The sequence below is a fragment of the Macrobrachium nipponense genome, chromosome 17 (genome assembly GCF_015104395.2).
Source record: "Macrobrachium nipponense isolate FS-2020 chromosome 17, ASM1510439v2, whole genome shotgun sequence".
Classification (NCBI taxonomy): domain Eukaryota; kingdom Metazoa; phylum Arthropoda; class Malacostraca; order Decapoda; family Palaemonidae; genus Macrobrachium; species Macrobrachium nipponense.
In genome coordinates this window covers 75,859,117-75,872,598 of record NC_087210.1, presented here as the reverse complement: position 1 = coordinate 75,872,598, position 13,482 = coordinate 75,859,117, and positions in this window count along the sequence as shown.

Sequence of the window (13,482 nt, the reverse complement as noted above, 5' to 3'; positions counted from 1 at the left end):
TCGAGTGACAACTGTAGCAATGTCGCTCCCAGTACGTCAAAAGTGTTGCAAGTCAGTTCAAGGACATTTTTCATCTCGAGTGTTGTTATCGCAATCATGATTCGCCAACGATGCTTAGGGGTCGCGTTTTCTCACGCTCTTTGCTTCGTTTTTATTTCTCGTTCCTTTAGTATTCCAGTGCTACTATCAGCAGGGATTTTTTCGGTGGGCGCGAGGGGGGGGGGGGGGGGGGGGGGGAGCCGAGTAGAGTGGCCTTGGAGGCCTGCTGATCAAGTATCAGACTAAAGGAATCAGGGAACATAACAGATATTGGTTATTAAAATGCATATATCTTACATGTTTTATACAAAGTAAAAAAACAATTGCTAGGATGTTGGAGAATCTGTGACAACTTAACATTTTACAATATTTTACTACTTGGTTGTCCCTGTTTAGACACTTGGCTGTTCGCTTATTTGGCTTAAAATGACGCTCCATAAGCGCAATTGCTATGATCTTGGAGAATCTGACAATTTTAACATTTTACAATATTTTACCATTTGGTTGTTCTGCTTAGATACTGCTGTTCGATTATTTGGTTTAAAATACTTTTGGTCATCTATCTAAAGCAGCGATAAAGTTCACTGTTCGATCACCAGCACTCTTAAAAAGATAAAAGAAAGAGAGAGAGAGAGAGAGAGAGAGAGAGAGAGAGAGAGAGAGAGAGAGAGGTGGGTATTCGTTATTTGTAAAAAGAAAAAGAATCAAAATAGCGAGAACAAACTCTGCTCTATGTTGGTACTAATGTTTTGCAAAATGAGTGAAAGCATTTTACAAAACGTCAGCGCTCTGCAAAACGATTAGCCACATAAAGGTATGTTCCTCCAACGTCAAGTGTTTCTTATTTGCCATTTTCACTGGCTTGAAGTACTACTCTTAATACAGCAAACTCTTAAGTGAAAGATCACAGTAATGCAGTGATTTTTCACAGTTGGGTCCAGGGCTAGACCAGCTTCAAACCCAAACATGGCGTGGCCCACTGGGAACACGGACCAAACAATATTATTTTATAAACGAAAACAACTCTCTAGATGAATGTTTAAAAATGGATTTTAATTAGTGCATTTTACTGAGCAAAGTTTCTAGTATTTTAAAAACTCAGTTATTCAGTGCACGCCGGTCCCACTTTTTTATTTTTAATTTTTTTTTTAAAATTACTTATTTTATTTATTTTTTTGTCAGAGAAGGAACAAGGCTTGCGGGGTCTGTGGTGCCCACATGGACGTACCACGGCCACCTACGTACACCATAACCCAGGCTCTTCACAGAGCAGATAACCCACCGTTGGAGAACCAAAGACCTAAATTAAAAAGTAAGAAAGGCGGTTTTTCTCATCCCAGTGAATTCTCTTTAGTGTTCCCATATGATAGTCGCCCTCTGAAGCACTCAAAATTTCACATTCCTTTCTCTGATCAGTCACATATCCAGGATGAGGTTTATTTGTTTGTAAGGTGCTTTTACGTTGCATGGAACCAGTGGTTATTCAGCAACGGGACCAACGGCTTGACGTGGCTTCCGAACCACGTCGAGAGTGAACTTCCATCACCAGAAGTACACGTATCTAACCCCTCAGCGGAATGCCCGAGAATCGAACTCGCGGCTATCGAGGTGGCAAGCCAAAACCATACCGATCACGCCACTGAGGCGCTTAGGATAAGGTTTAGCTTTTTGGTTTTCTGTAAAAGAAAGCTATCGAGAGGGCTATTTGTCTGTCCGTCGGCACTTTTTCTGTCCGCCCTCAGATCTTGCAAATCACTGAGGCTAGAGGTCTGCAAATTGGTATGTTGATCATCCACCCCGCCATCATCAAACATATCAAATTGCAGCCCTCTAGCCTCAGTAGTTTCATTTTATTTTATTGAAGGTTAAAGTTAGCAATATCCGTGCGTCTGGCACCGCTATAGGTGCCAACAGAACAGGCCGTTACCGGGCCGTGGTTGAAAATTCCATTAGCCGTAGCTGAGAGTTTCATGGGCCGTGGCCGAGTGTTTCATACAGCATTATACGCTGTACAGAAAACTCGATTGCGCGCCCAAGAAACTTCGGCGCATTTTTAATAGTTTCTGATTATCGCCATTTATCGCAATCTCTGGAGACCTATCAAACAATACACAACCACAGTATGTAGTGCGGTTTCGTAATCTTTTTTTATTACAGTTCTATCAGTAAGTTCATTGGACTACCTGACGTCATAGGAGGCAAGGTCACTGTCGCCAACGTCTCTGTAGATCATTTGGTTATTGACTTGTTTTTATTCGTTGATGAATCAGTACTGATATATATATCATCGCAGAATGAATAATAGTGATGTTGATTACCGAACTACACTGCTGTAGAGTTCTTGGCTACCATACTGAGGTACACTTCTGGTTAGTTTCTCAAATTATATCGAAACATAATAATGTATAGCTCATGATTATCATGCTAAATACACTATTGTATACTTTGATACATCATGCTGAAATATGTCATGGTATAGTTTGATATATGCTGAAATATACTATTGTATAGTTTGATATATCATTCTGAAATATACCATTGCATAATTTGATATATTATACTAACATACATTGTTGTATAGTTTGATATATCATACTGAAATATGCCATTGTATAGTTTGATATATCATACTGAAATATACTATTATATATAGTTTGATATATCATGCTGAAATATACCATTGCATAGTTTGATTACCATACTGAAATATACGATTGTATAGTTTGGTAATCATGCTGAAATATACCATTGCATAGTTTGATTATCATACTGAAAAATACCATTGTATATAATTTGATATATCTTGCTGAAATATACCATTGCATAGTTTGATTATCATACTGAAATATACCATTGTATGGTTTGATATATCATACTGAAATATACCATTGTATATAGTTTGATATATCATGATAAAATATAGGTACCATTGCATAGTCTGATTATCATAGTAAAATGTACCATTGTATGGTTTGATATATCATACTGAAATATACCATTGTATATTTGATATATCATGCTGAAATATACCATTGTATAGTTTGATATAGTATAATGAAATATGCCATATATAGTTTGATATACCATACTGAAACCATTGTATTAGTAGATATATTATACTGGAATATGTCATTATATAGTTGACATACCATACTGAAATATACCATTGTATATTTGATATACCATACTAAAATATATTGCTGTATAGTGCCTGATAATCATCCAGCAATGCACTTTTATCAAATTCCTCACAGCTATAATGAAACATTACTCTCTAGTTTCTGATAACCATAAGGAAATATGTTTATTTCCGAATAATCATTTTATGGACTGACCGAAAAGGAAAATTAATATGTTGATTATCCTCTACATATTTTCTAGTTGGAGGTCAGTAAGTCATACCATTATTACACCCAGCATCGATATTTTTTTTATTATTTCATTTCCGCTCAAGAAATGAGACGAATGTTCATACAAGACTGGTATCAAATTGAGGCGTTATCATTCTACAAGAAGATTATTAGGAAAAATGATTCACAGATTTTATTACTTTTTATTTTTAATCATAATATGAAGAGGACGAGGTAGATATATTTATTGAAGATGAACAGTGACATGAATAAATACATTCATTACTGTCTTCGTGTACTGCGATATTCATCAAATCTATCCATGAGTACCGATTTTACTTTTACAAAAATAATAATAATAAAAAAAAAACATTTGCAAACGATTCAAAATTACCTTGCGCGAGAACCGAAATAATGCGAATTTAGCTTGATTCATTGCAAAGTATAATTAGAATTTCATCATCTGCACGCCCCTTTTCTTCCGGAGAAATCAGCATCCAATTCCAATGCGCTAACCTGTGGAGTAGAAAAGGTTGTATGCTCCTTTGATATGCCACTCTTATTCTGTTTTTGCTGACCTTACCCAGTCAATTTCTCACGAAGAAAAACTGTCCGCTCGACAGTTTCATTCTCCCACTCTCTCCTCCTCCTCCCCCTCCTCCTCATTCCCCCTCCTCCTCCTCCTTTTCCTCTCTCTCTCTCTTCTATCTCTCTCTCTCTCTCTCTCTCTGTTATTATCGCTTTCTCACACGCTTACAATTTCTCTCTCCTCGTCTTCCTCCATTCCCCAACCTCTCCTCTCTCTCTCTCTCTCTCTCTCTCTCTCCTCTCTCTCCTTTTCTTTTCTCCTCTCTTTTCCTTTCTGTCTCCTTCGTCTACGAAGATTGGAAGATGCAAAATATACCGGAAAGTGTACCTAGCAACTCTCTGGTAGACATTAGGAGGCGCCTCACACTGAAGGGACCTGGGGCAACTCGAACAACTGTAAGTCTGTAAAGGTAAGGACCTCTCTCTCTCTCTCTCTCTCTCTCTCTTCACAGATATACACACACAAACACAATTTCTCTTTATGTCTTCCGCATCTCTCCCTCTCTCTTTCTTTTCTGTCTCCTTCAGTCCACGAGACCTCCCTCTCTCTCTCTCTCTCTCTCTCTCTCTTTTCTTTTTTGTCTCCTTCAGTCTACGAGATCTTTCTCCCCCCCCCTCTCTCTCTCTCTCTCTTTCTCCATTCACATCTTTCTTCAATCCGCCAACCTCTCGTTTTCTCTTTCCTACCATCTCCTTCCCCTTCGCCTTCTCCTGTTCTCTCAGTTCCTTTCTTCTTCTCCTCTCATTATTCCCTTCTTTCATTTTCTTCACCTTAATGAACATAACTGCGTGTAGCCGACTCGAAGTGGGAAATAATATATATATATATAATAATATATATAGTATATTATATATATATATATATATATATATATTATATATAAATATATATTACATTACATTATAATAATAATATATAATATAATGTATATAATATTATATAATAATATATTATATATAATATAATAATATATATAAAATATTATATATCTATATATATATATTATTATATTATATGGGAGGGAGGAGGAGGGAGGTGGATGGAGGGGGAAAGAGAGGAACAGAAAGGAAGAAGAGGACAGGAATCTGAAGCCAGCAAGACCGGATTGGGAGGTCGTAGGATTGGAAGAAGGGCAATTAATAAATGACGGGGCTGCATGGGAAAGGAAACGGAATGGAAAGGGATGGTAAGGGGGTGCTTAATGGGCGAGGATTACCGGCGGCTTGGGGGAGTGGGGGAAGGTTGGTGGAAATAATGGGAGGGGGAGGGAGGGAGGGAGGTGGGTTTAAGGCAAAAGGGAGCAAGGGAGGGAGGTAGGTAGGAAGGTAGGTTTGGTAAGGTCTCGGTGACCCAATGGTGGGCCGATAGGGAGGGTAAGGATGGAAGGCGTTGGGGGTGGAGGGGTCCCTATTTGGGGGTTTGGGGGTTGGGGGAAGGGGGGGGGAGGGGGGGGGAGGCTGGTCTGTGGGAGGAATTTATGATAAGGGAGGTGGCGGGGTGGAAATGAGTGATAGGTTGGTTCTGGTCGAGGAGCCGTGACCAACGAAATTACCCCGAAGGAAGGCTGCTGCGAACGCCTTTTTTTTTTGCGTTCCGACAGGATTTTGTTCCCATGCGAAGAGAGGACAGTCACTTGTGATTACAAAAAATATATAAAAAAAATAAAAAAAATAGGTGGGAAGGAAGAAGCCCCAGCTTTGGTATAAAAAAAGGGCGAAGTGATAAAAAAAAAGAGGTCCGCTGAAGCACCAATGATATTAAGAAATTGGGGGTGCGGGAAGCACTTGATTAAAAAAAAAGGTGATGAGAAGCACTTGATAAAGAAAAAGGCGAAATGATAAAATAAACAAAGAGGTGCACGGAAGCACCTGATAAAAGAAAGGTGAAGGGAAGCACTTGATTAAAAAAAAATAAATAAATAAAATAAACAAGGTGATGAGAAGCACTTGATAACAATAGCGAAATAATAAAAAACGATGCACGGAAGCACCTAATATAAATAAGAAAGGTGAAGGGAAGCACTTGATTAAAAAATAAATAAAGAAATAAATAAATAAAATAAACAAGGTGATGAGAAGCACTTGATAAAAAAAGGCGAAGTGATAAAAAAAAGATGCACGGAAGCACCTGATAAAAGGAAGGTGAAGGGGAAGCGCTTGATTAAAAAAAGGTGAAGGGAAACACCTGATAAAAGAAAGGTGAAGGGAAGCATCTGATAAAAGAAAGGTGAAGGGAAACATCTGATAAAAGAAAGGTGAAGGGAAACACCTGATAAAAGAAAGGTGAAGGGAAGCATCTGATAAAAGAAAGGTGAAGGGAAGCACTTGATTAAAAAAAGTGAGGAGAAGCAGTTGATAACAAAAAAAAGCGAAGTAATAAAAAAAAGATGCACGGAAGCACCTGATAAAAGAAACGTGAAGGGAAGCACTTGATAAAAAAAAAAGGTGAAGGATATAAGAAAAAGGGCATAAGGGTAAACTGGAAGAAACTGCTGAAAAAAAACAATAAATCCTTGTGCGGAAAACGAATGGAGAGAGAGAGAGAGAGAGAGAGAGAGAGGAAGAATGGTCAAAGGTATGCAGTATGAAACATCATCCAAGATTAACCCCGGAAGGAACTTGAACCCACAAGGGACGGTTGTGCATCAGCGCTTATACTTCATAAAAAAATCCGTAAATAGCATTTGAAAATAGCTACGGGTAACTTGCATTCGTTTATTTTTTCCACAGAAAAAACTATAACGAATCACGGCAACACCAAAAGATACTACAAAATTCAAAATTTCAAAATAGAGGAATGACATTGTCTGTAAGCCCCAAGAAAAGCCAAAAATTAAATTTCAAATCTTTCGTTCATTTGGAAAATAGAGGAAAAGAAAAGATGCAGAAAGCCCAAAGCCCAAAATTGTTGGCGAAAAAAATTGAAGGATGAGTCCAGTTAAGGAATATATCTAGTATAAGTTATATATATATATAATATAGTATTATTATATATATAATATATATATACATTTATATATATTGCTTATTTAATATATATATATATGTAATAATTATATATATTATATTAGATAGTAATTTATATAATATAATAGTTTAATATAATATTATAGGGTATTGTGTTCGACAGGTTGATATACACGGTCGTAAGGTATCCCGTGGGTATATAGTAGAATTTTTGGTTTGGCGCCAAATGGAACAAATGAAAAGTCGAGTTTAAGGGAATTTTTATATTATATATTATATATGATATATATATAATATATTATATATATTAAATTATAATATATATTATATATAATATAGTATTTCGACAGGTATCGTAGGTATCCCGTTGGGTATATATAAAGAATTTTTTCATTTCTGCGAGGTCAGGTCGGCAACGTGACCTCGTTCTGAATAATGGGACACAGGTTTGTTTCTGCTAGCGGGCATCATAAATTTCTTCATGTTTCTTGGCACTTGGAATCCAAAGGCTATGAAGTGAAAAAGGAGCAAAAATAAAAAAGCGCAAGTATTTGTGAAAGAGCTAATAGGGCAACCTATGGCTTATTGAACTATATATATAGTATATCTTATATATATATGATTATACTATAATTAGGTAGTAGTATAATATGTAATTAATATTATAGTATATCTATATATTATATAAACTATATGTATGTATGTATTATATTATATTATATATATATAGTATTAATATTATTATTCTATATAATATAGATATAAACAACTCTGTCCTTTAACAAAGTTCTTACATCTAATGAAGAGTATATTACATAATACAGTATAAACCGATGAGAGAGAGAGAGAGAGAGGGAGAGAGAGAGAGAGAGAGACACTCGTTTTTGTATACAACGGGATGGATTATTTTCTTGCAAGTTAATTCATACTCGGTCTTTACTGAATCTATGATAGCACGAGCTTGATGACGCGGGCTACGCTGTGCTGGAACCCGGCTTTGCCCGTCATGTCTCCCCTACAGTCCTAATCGCCTACCTAACCCACCCGAGGCGGACAAACAGGCTTGCACGAGGAGGGTGGATGTGTCATGTCTCCCCTAATCTCCTGATCCCCTACCTACCCCGACCCCACCAGGCCGGACAAAGAAGAGAGATCTACACGGATTTTATTATTATATATATAATATGGGTATTTGTCATTCCGTCATTTGGGAAGCCCTATCAACTCCATGCGTCACTCTGCCATAAAATTATTCTTAAGCTGACCAGGGAAGACAATATATAATTCCACTTGCAAAAAAAAAAAAAAAAATCGAAAAAAGCACAAATTGAACCTAAGATCATTTTCAATAAATTACCCATTGATCTTAATAACTACTCTCCTTCGTTAAGAATGAAAATAAAAGAATAAATAGCAGCAACGTCTCGGGCAGAAAACAAGAATTGATTTTATGCACCGTCTGGCAGTGATGAAATTACTATCATTATTATTGTTATTATTATTTTTACTTTTCCTCTCTTGGGTTTCAAGTTTAGGTTGATTCTGCTGCGTCATGTTATCCTTCTTTCTTTTCCCACGCTTTTTCCCACAGTGTGACCAGACCTGGATATACTACATTTCCTTTTCCATTTTGTTAATAATATCTAAGGATGTCACTGTTTTCATTTTGAACATAATTTTTTGTCTAATATTATCTTGTTGTATCTTTAGCGTATTCATGGCTTTTCGTAATTACTCCATGAGAATATGCATAATATACTGTATAAATGTGCTTCAGAGAGAGAGAGAGAGAGAGAGAGAGAGAGAGAGAGAGAGAGAGTCGTTGTACCCACTTCGTGACCAAATAACCATCGGTGATGATTTATCTCAACGATATCAAAAACATATTTTGAAATTAAGAACGGCACGAAACAGCCGTGTTGAAATGACTAGAAGCTTCGAATGAAAAAGGTGATTAACCTTTTCTCTCTCTCTCTCTCTCTCTCTCTCTCTCTCTCGTGTTATCTTGGAAACCACAGAGGCCAGTGAATGGGGGAGGGGAAGGTTCTGCTACTTGTAATAGGAGATGCGGGTACAAAAAATTATTGTGCGCTGAAATAAGGTGTTCTTGTACGCTACTGCGCAACATTGCTTTTTTTTTTTTTTTGTAGTTTATTATAAATAAATTTTTCAAGAGACTTGTATGTTTAATAAGCCGTGAATATCCATTTATCGTTTTTTTTTTATTTAAGCAACTGATTATTTCTCACTGATTATTTTTCTTATATTTCTATTGATTCCCTTTCGTTTGAAAATGGGAAAGCAAGATCGAAAATGAAGATACAAATAATTTGCTCTCTCTCTCTCTCTCTCTCTCTCTCTCTCTCTCTCTCTCTCTCTCTGATCCCATATTCAGGCACACATTCGCTTTAGGCGAGCCTGTTGAGTGTGTAGCCTATTCGAAACAGTCATAAATTAGTTAATAGCAACATTTGCTCACATGTAATAAGTACCGCAGACGGAGATAATTATAGTCGTAATATAGACAGTGTTACGACTTATATATATATATGAATATAATATAATATAATATAATATAATATATATTATATATTATATTTATATATAATTAATATATATCTATATATATATATAATATATATATATATATATATATATATATATTCATATCTATCTATATATATAATATTATATTATTATATTATATATATATATATATATATATATATATATATATATATATATATATATATAATATATTATATTATGTATATATATTATATATTATTATATATATATATATATTATATATATATATATATGTATATGTATATATAATATATATATATATATATATTATATATATATATATATATATATATATATATATATATATATATATATATATATATATATATATATATATATATTTCTGTGTACGAACAATTCTGGAAACAAGCTAGCCTATACAGTTATTATTATTTTTTTTTATTCCCGAACCTTTCTCTCGTAACATAACAGAATAAACACTGGCCACCCTTTTTTTTGGTTGGGGAGGCTCTGTGGGGCAGAGGGGCGAGGGCGTCAGGTGTGGGGTGGGGTGCGATAATTGCTTTAGTAAGGTGTCAAGAGTAATAGGGGCAATATTAAAGCAGTTCGTGTTACTTACAAATGACTAACATTAGAATTCGTATACTCGATTACTTACTTATCTGTATATACAGTAACCTTCAACTCATGGCCCCAAATAACAAAACACTGAAACTCGTGATTGAAAATATCACAGGAGATATGGTAGTCCTGTCGTATAAACGACTTAAAATAACAAAGTAGTATGCAAATATTGACCTTCTCAAAATAATCTTCATCTTCAGGTTATTAAGAAGAAGGTCGATTTGATGTTTGGAATGTGAGACACTAATAACCCCAAACAAGAAGAGAAACAGAAGTGCAAATAGACGATGCGACGACCAGACTCTGGAAGAAGCTTATTGAACATTGGTCCTTCATTGATTCGACCTCCTCAAAATACATATTCAACTTAGAAGAGGGTCAATTTGACGTTTGAAATTTATAGACAGCAATAACCAAGGCTTAGAAGAGAAACAGTAGTGCAAATAGACGATGCGACTACCAGACACTGCAAGCTTATTGAGCATTGGTCTTTCACTGAATCGACCTCCTCAAAATATTCGACCTAGAAGAAGGTCGATTTTGACGTTTGAAATTTTGACAGCAATATCCATGCCTAAGAAGAGAAGCAGAAGTGCAAATAGACGCTGCGACGACTAGACTCTGGAAGCTTGTTGCAGAGTAAGTGGTCCTCCTTCCCAGCCAAGAAATGAATGAGGCACTGACTGCAGTCTTATCTTTCCAATGAAGCCACTCTCTTTCAGGCGAATGGCTCCCCACTGAAGAAAAAGACCACTAAAACTAAGCTTTCTCCTTTCTCATCCTTTAAAGATGAGGACAGACGAAGGCCCCCAGAGAGAGAGAGAGAGAGAGAGAGAGAGAGAGAGAGAAATACTTTCGTGGGTTGTCTGAGCCTTCGCCCGAAAAAGGATAGACGGGCGTAGACGCCACCTATGGGGCGAGCAAATGAGGTTTGGCCAGACTTATGTCATTACCACTCCTTTTGGCTGTTTTCGTTTCTAGTTCTGATTATACGAACGGGCGCACACATACACGTTATATATACGTATATATATATATATATATATATATATATATATATATATATATATATATATATATATATATATATATATATGTGTGTGTGTGAAAAGTGCTAGAGTCGAGATTGACTGAATTTCATCCTTTGAATAATAAAGTGCTTGTCTGTAAAGCTGTATTTCAGTTATATTAAAAATAAACATATCAATGTACCTTCAGGCACACATTTCCTTGGAAATATTAACTATAATTTCTTCATCTTAATTATGACAAACATACCGACTTATAGCACGAGCAAAGAAACGAAGGAGTATATTAGTGTACTAGTGGACTCAATCGCAAAAAGAATATTAAATTAAGGATATGGAATAAAGAATATTAACGAAAGTATTCCACATTCTGAACAAAAGCAATCTACATTCTTCATCGAGATCCGGAAGATGCACCAAAGCCCACTGTGAGAGAGAGAGAGAGAGAGAGAGAGAGAGAGAGAGAGAGAGAGAGTAATGAAGCAAATCCTTCTATCCCTTGAAGAATATCGCAAGGAACCTCCCTCCCTCCCCCCTCCCTCCCTCTTCAGCCTCTATATGTAAATGATGCCTGACCTGTCAGTCAGTTTGACGAGAAAATAATTCCGATGGTAATCATCCAAGTCCATCCGTCTCTAGCAGATACGAGCTTCGCCTTTTCTCAGAAAATGGTTCGTAAAAGACGTAGATATATTATTTTTATTTTGTTAATAATCGTGACACGGATTATCGCTTTTTTTTTGTGGGGAGGGGCGCCCACTTTACCTTGATTGGGATAGTGTGAGAGATTTACTATATTTTTTTTTTCTTGTGGAGTACTGTGAAAATAATATATATATATATCTATATATATATATATATATATATATATATATATATATCTAACATATATATATACACACATATACATTCATATACACATATGAATGTATATATAATAATACATGCATACATACATAAGCAGACGTACATATCATACTCTCAAATAAGCTAAGAATAATCCTTAATTTCGGATTGGCTTTACATTGGAAATCACATCCAATATGTGCATCAGTCCCGACTAGAATTCGGAGTTGTATATTTATATATATATATATATATATATATATATATATATATATATATATATATGTATGTATATATATCGAGCAACAAGTCCTTTAAGATCTAATTCGCTCTACCTCGGAATTAATATATTTTCATATATGCTTAACCGAAGGGGAATTTTTTTCCTCGATAATAGATTTACCTGTACTTGGGCGCGAACGCAGGTACATTCAAATCCAGGCACGTCAGTGAAGCTCTACCACCCCACCACCGCGGTGGTGGTAGAGCTTCACTGACGTGCCTGGATTTTAATGTACTTGCGTTCGCGCCCAAGTACAGGTAAATCTATTATCGAGGAAAAAAAATTCCCCTTCGGTTAAGCATATATGAAAATATATTAATTCTGAGGTAGAGCGAATTAGATATTAAAGGACATTGTAGCTCGATATATTGTATATGAATCACGGTATGTGAATATGACTTATATGCCATATTGTATATGTGTATATAGTTTATATATATATATATATATATATATATACTATATATAATATATATAGTTACCAAGAATTTAAACCCGAATATGACAGTGACCAATTTTCTGTTGTTCCTCCGAAGTCATCTCAGTATGCCTCATTCGAAGATATCCTACATGAGAGAGAGAGAGAGAGAGAGAGAGAGAGAGAAAGAGAAGCAGGATTCACAGACACAGAGTCTCCATACATTTGTTTCCAAATGTTAACAAAAAACCTACTAAATAAAAACAAAATTAACAGCCATCGCTTGCTTCCTATGTCAGATATTGTTTAAAAAAAAAACTACACCTTGATAAAACGAAAAAGACACTGACACAACAAACCTCATAAAGAGGATAAAAAAACAAAATGATAATCCGATCTTATCAAAGGGAGGGACTGTTCTTGAAATACGATGCCAAATGTGTGTGTAATATCCCCCATCTAATTATAACAGAATAAATATAATCACGCGTGGATTAATGGAGTGACTTCAAACAGAACAAATTACTGCTGGTGAATTCGCTCACCCCCAGAGGAGGGTGGTTATCCCAGAGGAGGGAGGTTACCCCGGAGGAGGGAGGTTACCTCAGGGGAGGGAGGTCACTCCGGAGGAGGGAGGTCATTCCGCAGGAGGGAGGTCACCCTAGAGGAGGTACGTCACCCTAGAGGAGGGAGGTTACCCCAGAGGAGGGAAGTCACTCCAGAAGAGGTTACCCCAGAGAAGGGAGGTCACCTAAGAGGGAGTCATCCCAGAGGAGGTCAACCCAGAGG